The 13942-nt window shown below is 38.7% G+C and overlaps 1 pseudogene; it reads left to right on the top strand.

Annotated features, from left to right (window-relative positions):
• LOC141248367 (cell surface glycoprotein CD200 receptor 2-like) overlaps positions 1 to 13942 on the top strand; it is a 64642-nt pseudogene that overhangs the window by 12148 nt on the left and 38552 nt on the right.

Genomic DNA, 13942 nt, shown 5'->3' with positions numbered 1-13942 from the left:
GTGAGCAAGGCAGAGCAGGCTAGAACCGCCAGAGCGGTAAGCAAGGCAGAGCAGAGCGGAAACCGCAGAAGCGGTGAGCAAGGCAGAGCAGGCTAGAACCGCCGGAGCGGTAAGCAAGGCAGAGCAGAGCGGAAACCGCAGAAGCGGTGAGGAAGGCAGAACAGAGCGGAAACCGCAAGAGCGGTGAGCAAGGCAGAGCAGAGCGGAAACCGCAAGAGCGGTGAGGGAGGCAGAGCAGAGCGGAAACCGCAAGAGCAGTGAGTGAGGCAGAGCAGGCTAGAACCGCCGGAGCGGTAAGCAAGGCAGAGCAGAGCGGAAACCGCAGAAGTGGTGAGCAAGACAGGGCAGGGGGGACAGGGCTCTGTTCACACGGAACAGACAGGAAGGGAAAGGCAGAACCAGATACACACTAGATACTTGCAATGAGGTAACGAGTGGACTATAAACTCACAAACGGAAGTACAGTTACAACGAGTAGGAGTTAGGAGCAGGTTCGGACTCTGCAGAAAAAGGGAGGGTACGGACATAGAGAAAAACAGGAAACAGGTTAGGAGGCAGTTTAGACAGGAACTGTACTGAAACAAATACAGGAGCGAGTCTAGGTATGCGGCCCCCAGAGGGCGAGATGAACAGGCAAAGAGCGTGTTCACACGGGCCTGGAAATACAGCCTCCAGGAAAGGCAGCTGGCAAGAGAACACAGACAGGACTCAGTTCAGACACGGGAACTGATACCGCAAGGCAGGAAACATAAACTGGACCTGGCACGTCAGCGACCAGAAGCCAACTGACAGAACACAATGCTCAGGCAAGGATTCCAGGGAGGAGCTGGGTTAAATACCAGGTGACAGACAGCAATAGGCTGTGGACGCATCAGGGGTGTGTCTGCAGCAGCTACAATAAACAGGAAGTTCGGCGGGCGTCGCCCTAAACAGACAGCGCAAAGCAGACAACATGGAAAGAAGCCAAAGTGGTAGTCTGGACTGGAGATCAAGTGTGGGCACAACTTCTGGGTTTTGGGGTTCCGGCATTCAGAGTGGGATCTCACAACTTTATGTGGCTGATCTCGTGGTGAAAGAGCGAGATCTCACATGATCTTGGTTTTTCCAATAATTCAGCACTGTCGCATACATTCTTAATCCCTTCATGACTGGGCTATTTTCAGTTATTTAGTTTCTGTTTTCTCCTCCCCTTCTTCCAAGAGCCATAATTTTTTTATTTTTCCGTCCACGTAACTTTGTGAGACTTGTTTTTTGTACTTTTCATGGACACCATTCATTTTATCATGTGATGCACTGGAAAGCGGGAAAAGTTTTTTTAGAAAAAAAAAAAATGAGCTTTTCTTGCAAAAATGCAAGACCTATAATGCTTTCAATTTTTGGGATATGGGGCTGGGTGAGGGCTTATATTTTACACCCTGAGCTGACATTTTTGCTGAAACCATTTTGGGGAAGATACAATGTATTGTTTGCTTCTTATCACATTTTATTGGAATGTTGCGGTGGCCAAAAACATTTCATTCTGAGGTTTGATTTGTCATATCATGGGCACGCATATGGGTGCGTCTAACGCCATGCTCACTTCCATGCTCAATTGATGATTTTTCTAAAAGTAATCCAGTAATAACACCTTTCAGAAGTAGCCCTAATGTTCCCTGAAAGGACCTAAGTTTCAAGCGAAGTTGAACCAAAACTTCTGGGTTGTGGGATTCCGGCATGCAGAGTGGGATCTCACAACTCTATGTGGCTGATCTCTCAGTGAAAGAGTGAGATCTCATGTGATCTTGGTTTTTCCAATAAACCAGCACTGCTGCGTAATTTAAATAACCATCATTTTAATATTTTTTCATAAATCATTAATACACCAGAAAATAAGAAACTTTGTAATTTATCTTTTTATAGAAATATGCTCCTTTCTACGCTAGGACTATTCATTTTCAAAAGTCTCAATTTATGGGTAAAATCTGTCTTCAGTGAATACAGATTTTCACATTGCTGAGATTGGAGATGTCAGTTGGCGCTAATAAAGATCTAAGGAACTTGCAGCAGAATGCAGAAGTTCCTCCCCTCTCCATAGAATCTTTTAAGCACCGACTGTCAATTTCTAAAAATTTTACAGATTTTACCCTTGTATTGAGAGAGAAAAATCAAACCAGAATAAGAAAGAAGAAGCCACTGGCCAGTTTGTCATGCTCAAATTGGCGAAATGTCCTGTTGCATAGACTTATTTTGGACAACAAAAGAAGGAGACATTAGAGGTCCTTGGAAAGTAGGCGATACTCAAAGCACGTGTTGGATTTGGTCAGTTTCTCTACCATTTTCAAAACCTGAGCGGTTAGCTAAAGATAAGACTTTTCAGAGACATTGGCAGGTCAAGACCAGCTAACTCTTCCTTGATGAGTCCATCCTAATTGTCACAGAAGTCAGCCATCAATGCCTTGTTATTCCTTTTAAATTCTGTAGCTAGAGCAGGAAACTGAATGGTGCTTTGACTCCCACTCAAGGAAGATGCTGCTGATAAAGCCAAGCCTGGATCTTCAAATACTATTCTAGAGATCACTAAGAAATGTGTTTCCATAGTGGGGTGGTCAAGGCCAATGCTCCTCCGGACAGCAAATCACAATGAAGGTCACATTAGCTCTTCTTAACGTGAATCGGTACACAGTATTGAAAACTATTTTGTCACAATGCTTCAAAACATGACAGGAACTGAGAGCAGGAAAACCATTCCATATAGCAAAACCATAAAGATATAACAGAAGGTTTGCAGAACAGGAAGTTCTCCATATATCATCTATTTCTTTCTACAGCAAAGTGAAGAAATGGAGCGTCTGCGATCAGTAAGTTTTCTGATGGATCTGGTTCTCTTGTACCTGGGAGCTGTATCCTCCGGTAAGTGTTCTCTGTCACTACAGATAAAAATACTGGAAAAATATGAGGGATGGGTGGTAGGGGATCAGCTGTGATTCATTGTCCTAAAAAGTTGGATAATCACATTTTGATGTCAACAATTTGACCTTAATATGTTTGTACATCTTGGACGAAAGAAGGAAATTACATATACAGTAATACCAGTATCTTCTAACTCTACAGATTATGTAAAGTTGGAGAATGTTCTCTCCAAAATAAACCTTCTGAAGATTCATTCAGTTTTAAATTCTGAGGATCTTAGGTTGGTGCAGATCTTCCCAGGGACTGTCACATCTCCACCTGAACCATCGATGTCTTCTTCTATTAACAGGCGCCACCATATTCATTTTGTAGGCAGCACTGGTGATGAAGATGATGTCATGGCTAATAGCTCTGACTGTCGAAGGCTCAGGTCCAGCCAGAGATACTGGTGTTGCATGGATGTGTGGTGCCACCTAGTCAGACTGAATTGGTGTGTGATGTCCAGCAGCTAAGCTGGACTAATCACCTCCATGTCAGGGTTACCAACCATCCAGAAATTTCAGGATGGTCTGTAAAAATTGGTAACTTTTTGCCCTGTTGTTAAAAAAAAAAATTCAAGGCATCCATGATTTTTTTGAAGCTGAAGAAACTTATTCAGATTATTTTGACTGTAATCATCATCATTTTACAGTTTACAGTGACTAAAGCTGATGTCTTTATATCAGAGTTATGGACTGTAGACATGTATCACTGATAATCATAATGATTTATCGTGATGTTCATTGTGTCAGTAGAAAATATGCTCTGTCAGTAATTTTTTGATAAACTGTCCAGAAAAAATAAGCAGTCAAGTTGACAACCTTGCTCCATGATTATCTACAAGCAGGGCTGCCACTAGGAATTTCAGGGCCCCATACTGGCAAAATTTGAGACTATGCCCAAGCCCCATCCCAGCTCCGCCTCCACCCCTCAAACCTTCCACAGTCCTACCACCCACTCTTGGAAAAACTCCACATATGCACCACGTCCTCACCAATCACACATTATCAGTTCCCATTGAACACCAGATCACATACATAGCCATCAGCTTTTGTTTTGGCCAAAAGATTTTTTAACTCGCCACCACGACAAAGTAGACTCTTCTGGCAGGGCCCTACTCTACTCTAACCTATTAAACATTTCTTAAAATATCCAGTACTCTTTTTAGGTATATTTTTTATTTATTTTTCCTTAAGGGAATGTGTCACATACATTTTTTAAAATGACCAAGAATGCCACAAACAAAAGACAAATACCATCACACCATTGCCGGACCACATATTACCACCACAGGGAATAAATAATACCAAGTACAAGGGAGAAATACAGCCACACCGTGACCAGACCACATAATACCACCATATAGTGACTGAATAATACCACATATAATAAAGGGAAAAATACCAACACACCATAGCCGAACCACATATTACCACCACATAGTGACTAAATAATACCATGCACAAGAGAGAAATACAGCCACACCATGACCAGACCACCTATTACCACCATATAGTGACTGAATACCATGTACAGAAGAGAAAAGGGCGTAGGGCAAACAAAGACCATGCACTCCCAAATGTAATACAAAATATCCAAAAAATTTATTAATAATACATCAACAACACACAAACAGACAAGTTTTTTAAAACACTTAAAACACATAACTTGTGTAGAAAATATTCAGATACAAGAGGTATGGGAAAATAACCCAGCAATGCAGAAAACCTCTTCACTTTGTAGGTAACTATATGTATTGATCCTATATATAATGCTTTCATCTGCCAAGGTCACGTTTTTTACCGCAAATATTGATTGTTTATTATTATATTGATCCAGTGGTCAGTGACTTAAGGTATTGTTTTCTATCTGGACTCAATAAGTAGTTGACTTTTCACAGTACCTACAAAGTTCAGAGGTTTTCTGCATTGCTGGGTTATTTTCTCATACCTCTTGTATCTGAATATTTTCTACACATGTGTTGTAAGTGTTTTTAAAAAACATGTCTGTTTGTGTGTTGTTGATGTATTATTAATAAATTTTTTTGGATATTTTGCATTACATTTGGGAGTGCATGGTCTTTGTTTGCCCTACGCCCTTTTTCTCTGTATACCAATTGATTCCCAGCGTGGGTTTACTGTAGCACCCCTTTGTGTAAATTTTTTTATAGCTAATCATTGAGCAGTGCCCGCCAAATGTGTTGTGAATACCATGTACAAGGGAGAAATACCACCACCCTGTGACCAGACCACATATTACCACCACATAGTGACTGAATAATACCACATACAAGGAACAATTACTGCCACACTATAACCAGATCACATATTACCACCACATAGTGACCGAATAATACCACATACAAGGAACACATACCACCACACCATGACCAGACCAAATATTAACCACATAGTGACCGAATACTACAATACTGTTAATAAAAAAACACAATACTAATATTACCATAAGTGCCATTATATACTTGAGCTCTGTACACAGTATACAGTGTATAGCGTAAGTGTACAGTGATCACCAGTGACATTATACACAGGAGCTCTGTATATAGTGTCAGTGTACAGGTAATACAGTGATCACCAGTGAAATTATACTCACAAGCTCTTTATATACTGTATAGTGTACAAGTCATACAGGGATCACCAGTGACATTATACACAGGTGCTCTGTATATAGTATACAGTGTATAGTGTAAATGTACAGGTAACACACTAACTCACCGGTGACGTCTCTAGTGGAAGTCCTTCATATTCGCTTTTCTTCTTCAACCAGCGCAGACTGCCATCACTTCTTCCAGCCAGGACTTGTCTTTACAGAAAAGTTATCTAGAGCACTATTTCCAGAGCACATTCCCCAACTTCTGTTATGGATCCGGGTGGTGGAACCTCTGTGCTGCGGTGCAAGGAGGGACCAAAAGGGCGTAACTAGATATCAACTCGGACTGACCAAGGTCATACGGCGGCTCAATTGACTCCGTGACCAGGGAAGGACCGAGCAGAGGGACCAGGTGCTACTCTGGGCCAGACCTTGTATGAGAGCTGGTGACTCCCATGGGTCAGAAGGCAGGGACTGACCGGTACAGCAGATGAGCACGGCAGGCAGTCTGACGGGTGATATGGGTAGACGGACTGGCAGACACGGCAGCTAACAAGCAGGAGCCTCCAGGTAGGCTGGCTGGTAGGCACGGCAGGTAACAGGCAGGTGCTTCCAGGTAAGCAGGCAGGCAAGGCCCATACACAGACTGGCGGACTGGACTGTAGACAGACTGTCGGGCTGGAGAGTAGACAAGCTGGTGGATAGGACTGGTAGTCAGGCTGACGAACTGGACTGGTAGTCAGGCTGGCTGACTGGACTGGTAGTCAGGCTGGCGGACTGGACTTGTAGTCAGGCTGGCGGGTTGGACTTGTAGTCAGGCTGGCGGACTGGACTTGTAGTCAGGCTGGCGGGCTGGACTGGTAGTCAGGCTGGCAGCGGGACCTGAGGGGTGAAGCAGAGTTTAACACACAAAGCTACAACCTTGCATGGGCACCTCCATTTTGGAGGAGGTGCCTTTTATATAAGAGGTCCTCCGGCCATTGGCCGGGGACTCCTTAGGATGGCGCGCGTGGCCCCTTTAAGAGGGAGGGAGCGCGCTCGCGCCCTGAGCACAGTGCCCAGGAAGCTGCACGCGCCGGCAGCAGCAGAAGCAGGAGCGCCGGAGGACGCTGGGCGGGGAGCGCGGCGGTAAGAGGGACGGCATCTCTGCCTGTCAGGGGGCAGAGACGCCGATACTACAGTACCACCCCCTTTACGTCCCATCTTTTTTAGGCCTGAAAGAATTTTTTTACGGAGAAGCAGGGCGTGGAAGTTCTCCCTGGGTTCCCAAGTTCTCTCCTCTGGACCAAACCCCTTCCAATCCACCAGAAAAAAGGTTTTTCCTCTTACCCTCTTGGTGGCTCGAATGTTCTCTACCTCATAGATGTCCTCAGTGGAGACCGGAGCTGGGGAGGTACCTGGATTGTTGGAAAAAGAATTAAGCACAACTGGTTTGAGGAGATGTAAAATAATACTCTCTCTGTATTATTTTTTCCTACTGAGGACTTCTCAAAGTATCAATATCACGATATTCTTATAAAAAAATGTATCTATTTATTCTTGGATTGTCCATTAAAAAGAATCAGATTGCAGCAGGTACATACAATAATTAGTTATAAAGTAATTGTCCATTTGTCCATAATTAGCTTAATTGTTGAGATTCACCCATCTTTCCTTGGATCCTGGCTGGTAAATCATGTCTTTGTCCAGCACGTGTCCAGGCCTACATGTCATCTGCTTCTCAGCATGAAGATTCTTGTGTCTTGTGGGGTGGGAAGAGCAAGAGAGCCCCCCCTTTCTGTACCATGGGCTTTTATAACCAGTCGTATGGCACACCTGTTCTACATATGGTAGTCAACTAAAAATACACACACAAATAGCGCATGTCAACTAGACACGATGGCTGATACATAGATCTCAGATTTAAGAAAAATGATTATCCATAATTAACTATTTAACATTCCCCCCTTTTTTTTTTTTTTTAAATCCTCAAAAGAAGATACATTCATCAATCATTTTTTCTTTCCTTCTTCCTTGGCAATATCATTAAATTTCCATAATAATAATAATAATAATATCAATATCGGATTATTGTTATATAATTATGTGAATTCATGTTATGGTAAGCCGTGACTACTATTCATTTAATATGTATAATTATACTTCCCTATATCTAAATTGAAGTAATCACGGGTCCCATCGTCATCATCTGATGTCATCGGGTCGTCGTCTCGTCTTCTTCTTGGTTCTTTTATAACACGGTCTTTAGATGAAAACTCCTTTGAAATAAATTATAGCGTGTAGATATTGTACAGTCCATAATTGTGTTCATTATTGTTCAGTCCATAAACTGTACTATTTATTAGAACGATCATGTGTGTCAATTGATAAGAAAACAAAGTCCATGGATGAAATGTAGCTTTAATATCTGTGTGATGTCACCTGGACTTACGTTGGATTGTCTTTGGAATCTTCCGTGTCGTCCACACTGGTCTCGTCACTTTTGGAACAGATGTGACATCTTTGGTCAGTAAAGCAAGGGTTAACTTGACACTTCCCTGCTTTATAGAGCACCATAACCAGTACTCAGTCCTTTATATACAGGACACATATGCCAGGTATTACCTGTTCACCAGCTTTCATTGAAGCGTTGGAGGTGATAGGAAACCACTGGAACGTGATGAAACTTGAACACAACACAGTACATATAGGATCATCGTCCTCTGCCGTCCTGGTGATCAGTGGTGTGAATTGTATTGTATGTATTTGACACAGTCTAGTATAACACTCAGCATTCACACCTGTTACCTTCTGAGACTTCCGGATATCAGTTGCTTCTTGTAACCTTTGAGAGTCTCTTTGATTTATAAATATGAAAAGTCTTTATTAAGATAGAATTCATAATTGTGATGTCTTGATTGAAGTCTTCATTCCCTAATCTGATACCAAATCTGGCAATTTTTCCTAACCTATAATATCACAGCGTACCATAGCAATCAATAATATCCATCTAATTATTATCAAAATATTAAATAAATTATGTTTGGAATAATAAACAATAATAGATAGTAATTCAATCAAGTTCTCCATGTGATAAAATATTTTTGTGTCATAGGTGTAATTACCTTTTCCAACCCATAGGTGTCAGTGTGTTTTGAAACAACAAGTGTTTATATCTTTATTAAACCAATAATACCAAAGAATATATACTCATGAACTAAAATGAATAAATATATATATGAATTTATAAATGAATGAATGAATGAATGAATGAATGAATGAATTGTGTTTACTCAGAAAATGTAAACATTTTTCTTATATTAATTCATATCATCATTATATTTGATGAAGCAATATTCTTGTACTTGACATTACCCCATTAAATATTACTGTGTTTTCTCAATTGAAATATTGAACTGAATTAAAATCAAAAATTGAGAATTAAAAATGAAAAATGGAAAAATAAGAAAATAAGTAAGAATAACATTTTAAAAATGAAAAATAAAATCAAGAAGAAAAATAAGAATAAAAATAAAAATAAGGCCTTTAAATTTTAATGACAAATGCAGAGTAATTATATTCTCCATAAAAAAATACCCTTATGTTTCCATTATTTGGATGATTTCATATTTGTCATAACCTTGTATCACCAAAAAATATTAAATTATGCAACTTTGCATGTAATACCCTTCTTAATTATACCATAGTACCTTATTAATATTTTACCTTTATTAAAATGTGTGAAAAATAAGTATTGATCACAAGTGATTATGTAATCAGGATCAAAAACACATTTTCCCCCTTAATACCAAAAATATTATTTTATAAAATAATTTATGTATATATCAGAACCAAATTAAAAATAGTTATTCTTCTATAAATATTTTGCATAAATTTCATATCGATGAGTAGCATAGATTTGTCTAAAGAGAGGTGTGTACCTATTTAGGTAACCATTAAAAATAATATCATAGTTATTCAAGAATATTATCATGTGGAAAATTATTCTAAATATAAATTTGCTTTGTAAACCATTTTGATGTGTGGTTGCCCTTATCCACTATTAGTTAAATCAATAAATAATAATTATTAAAGAAATATAGCAATATATATATGTAGATAATACCTAATTATGTATTATAATTTTTTCTCTGAATTAAATATATTTTTGTACCTTCACATAAAGAAACAATTTTTTTCCAAACATACAAACGTACGAGGCCTCTGTCACATCAATCACACTTAGCAGCTGCTGATTTACTCATCTGTCATATTCACTCTGACATTCACAGATCTGTTCAACTCAAACATTCCACATATGAAGTTTTAGATATATATATATATTTAACCCAAAATTGTTGTATCCCAATTTATTAATGCGCATTGTAAACTATGAAATTTAATATCTTAATATTCTTTGAATATTCCCCAAGTACATATTATATAATATGAGAGTAAGTCACTGGAATTTCAGACACTTGAAAAAACTCTTGACTTAGATTCTTTTTTCACTGGCTGCCCGGACTTAAGTTACATCAGCTGGAAATAGAATGAATGGGATCTATACTATTAGCTCAAAGTTCAAAGGCTGCAGCTGTCACACGTCATGCTGTAAAGCTACTTTAATTAGCACGAACACTTCATGCACAGAAAATATTAGCAACACAAAAGAATTAATAAGTATCACATATATATTATAGTTCAACTAGATATATTGTTATTATTTTAAAATGTTATACACATAAAATCATGCAATTTTCAACTTCCTGTGTGAATAAAGAAATAAATCCATTTTAGAGTTGTTTGATCAAATCCTGCTTTGGAATGAAACCTCTAAGGAAATATAAGAAAATAAAATTAAATATCAAATTCATACAGAAACAGAATTATTTAAATATCTTATACATATATTGGTTGGTTCTAATGTAATTCAAAATATTGTTACTTAAATTTATATATGAAGTTCTAATTTATTAATTAATATATATATATATTTTTTATAAATACATATATATATACAATTATACACAATCTCTACTTAGACAAGCGTACACATATATAAATATACATACACACACATACATATATATATATATATATATATATATATATATACATGAACCACCAGAAAGTATGTAGCTACAATTTTACTGTATAAGATTATAAATAAATATTGAGACATTGTAACACTTCTATGCTACATTATAATTACAGTTTTTCCTTAGCCACTCCCTAAACCAAATCTTCTGTCTCTCTCAAATATCTCCATAAACGCCCTATTTAGGAAAGACATTTTTCTATCCTTCAAAACCTCAGAGAACTGCCTGTCCTTCTGTCCACATTCCATGACGTCACTGTGAGCTGGTCGTCTCACCTGACTCTGTCCGTCTATTTCGGCCATTTTCTTTCTTAGGGAAAAGTCACAGCTTTGCATTTTTAACTCTTTCTGTGGAGATATGGAGTTTTGAATTATCTGATATGGCTTATAACAGATATGAAATCTTCTGCGTATTTGATAGAGTTTACTATGGGGATGACTCAGTCTAGGAGAGTTTGATATTGGCTTTTGGTAAGATTTTACCTTTCCTGGTTTTATAAATTTAACTTGATTTATTTTCTTTTCACGATTCTCATGTTTTCTAACAGAATCCAGCAACTGCACACATTTGAATAGGGATTCTTTTTGTGACGCTATAACTCTAGATACTGGATCTAGGAATTTGAATTTTTGTACAAAAGTTGTTATCATATGTTGTACTTTTCCATTTTTGATGAGAGCTTTGTACAACCGTTCAAATATGGACATGAATGTATATGTACATTCCTTCCTACCAATCCTTAGTTTCTGCAGATCTTCTATGTTGGGAAAATCCTTTGTGACACAATAAATCATAGAATCATAGAATGGTAGAGTTGGAAGGGACCTCCTGGGTCATCTGGTCCAACCCCCTGCTCAAAGCAGGATTCACTAGATCATCTCAGACAGATGTCTGTCCAGCCTCTGTTTGAAGACGTCCATTGAAGGGGAACTCACCACCTCTCGTGGCAGCCTGTTCCACTCATTAATCACCCTAACTGTCAAAAAGTTTTTTCTAATATCTAATCTGTGTCTCCTCCCATTTAGTTTCATCCCATTGCTTCTAGTCTTTCCTTGTGCAAATGAGAATAAAGATGATCCTTCTACAATGTGACAGCCCTTGACATATTTGTAGACAGCTATTAAGTCTCCTCTCAGTCTTCTTTTTTGCAAGCTAAACATTCCCAAATCCTGCAACCGTTCCTCATAGGACATGGTTTGCAGACCAGTCACCATTCTGGTCGCTCTTCTCTGAACTTGCTCCAGTTTGTCGATGTCTTTTTTAAAATGTGGTGCCCAAAACTGTACACAGTATTCCAGATGAGGTCTGACCAAAGAGGAGTAAAGACCGATAATGACTTCACGTGATCTAGACTGTATGCTTCTGTTAATACATCCCAGAATTGTATTTGCCTTTTTTGCTGCTGCATCACACTGTTGACTCATGTTCAGTCTATGATCTATTAGTATACCTAAGTCTTTTTCACATGTACTGTTGCTTAGCTCTATTCCTCCCATTCTGTATATGCTTTTTTCATTTTTATTGCCCAGATGTAGTACTTTGCATTTTTCCCGGTTAAAAACCATTCTGTTGGTTGCTGCCCACTGCTCCAGTTTATTTAGGTCTTTTTGAATCCTCTCTCTCTCTTCTCTAGTATTAGCTATCCCTCCTAGCTTTGTGTCATCAGCAAATTTAATCAGTTTACCCTCAATTCCTTCATCTAAATCATTGATAAAGATGTTGAACAATACAGGTCCCAGGACGGAGCCCTGTGGTACCCCACTTGAGACATTCATCCAGCTGGATGTGAAGCCATTTACAACCACCCTTTGAGTCCGATCACTAAGCCAGTTATGAATCCACCTAACAGTTGCCTGGTCCATTGCATACTTGGTCATTTTTTCAATAAGGATGATGTGAGATACTTTGTCAAATGCTTTGCTGAAGTCAAGATATACTATATCTACAGCATTTCCCTGATCCACCCAGTCAGTGATTCTGTCATAGAAGGAAATTAAGTTAGTCTGACATGACTTGTTAGTTACAAACCCATGCTGACTCTGGTTAATCACTTCATTCTTATCCATGTACTTACATACATGTTGTTTAATAATTTGTTCAAAGATCTTTCCTGGTATAGAAGTCAGACTCACCGGCCTATAGTTCCCTGGGTCCACCTTCTTCCCCTTTTTGAAGATAGGAACAACATTTGCTCTTCTCCAGTCTTCTGGGACTTCTCCTGTTCTCCAAGAATTTTCAAAGATTATGGAGAGTGGTTCTAAAATTTCTTCTACAATCTCCTTCAGTACTCTGGGGTGTAATTCATCTGGACCTGGAGACTTGAACTCATTTATGTTAGCTAAATATTCCCTCACAATCTTTCTGTTTACTGATAACTTGGATTCCTCTATTCCTTTAAAAGGACAGTGAAGATCAGTTGATGTTACATTTTCTTTCTGAGAGAAAACAGATGCAAAATAGGAATTAAAAAGTTCGGCCTTCTCAACATCCTCTCTTACCATTTCTCCATTTTCATCCTGTAAAAATCCTATAGCATCTTTGACTTTTCTTTTACTTTTGACATACCCCCAAAATCCTTTTTTATTGCTTTTGACATCTCTTGCAAGCCTTAATTCATTGTCAGCTTTAGCTAACCTGATACGTGCCCTACAGGATCTGCAGACTGCATTATAATCTTCTTTAGATATGCCTCCCTCTTTCCATTTAATAAACATTTCTTTCTTTCTTTTTAGCATGTGTTTAAGTTCTGTGTTCATCCATCCTGGTTTCCTTAAATGCTTCCCATTCTTCCTACTTTTCGGGATTGTTAACGATTGTGCTTTGAGAATCTCATTTTTAAAAATTTCCCATCCTTCCTGGACATTTTTGTCCTTAAGGACATCCAGCCATTGGATCCCTCCTATTCTCTTTCTGAGTCTCTTAAAATCTGCCTTTCTAAAATCTAACCTTGAAGTTTGAGTCTTCACATGTCTTCCTCCTCTAGTTATCCAAAATTCTATAATAGCATGATCGCTGCCTCCTAGGGTCCCAGCCACCTTTACCTCCTCAACCATTTCCTCCCTGTTTATAAGGATTAGATCCAAAGTAGCAGATCCCCTTGTTTTCTCCCCTACCTTTTGGAAGATAAAGTTGTCAGCAAGAGAGGATAAGAATTTGCTTGATCTGTTAGTTTTACTTGAGAGAGATTCCCAACAAATGTCTGGATAGTTGAAATCTCCCATGACCACTACGTCATATTTTTTGGAGAACTTGGTCATTTGATACATAAAGAGTTCATCCATATCTTCAGCTTGCCCAGGTGGCCTGTAGTAAATGCCTACAATGGT

Source organism: Phyllobates terribilis, unplaced genomic scaffold (genome assembly GCF_046119375.1).
Source record: "Phyllobates terribilis strain yellow unplaced genomic scaffold, ASM4611937v1 Scaffold_2__4_contigs__length_985480577, whole genome shotgun sequence".
Taxonomy (NCBI): Eukaryota; Metazoa; Chordata; class Amphibia; order Anura; family Dendrobatidae; genus Phyllobates; species Phyllobates terribilis.
Note: the sequence above shows the minus strand (reverse complement) of the source record. Positions and strands in the feature narration are given on the sequence as shown.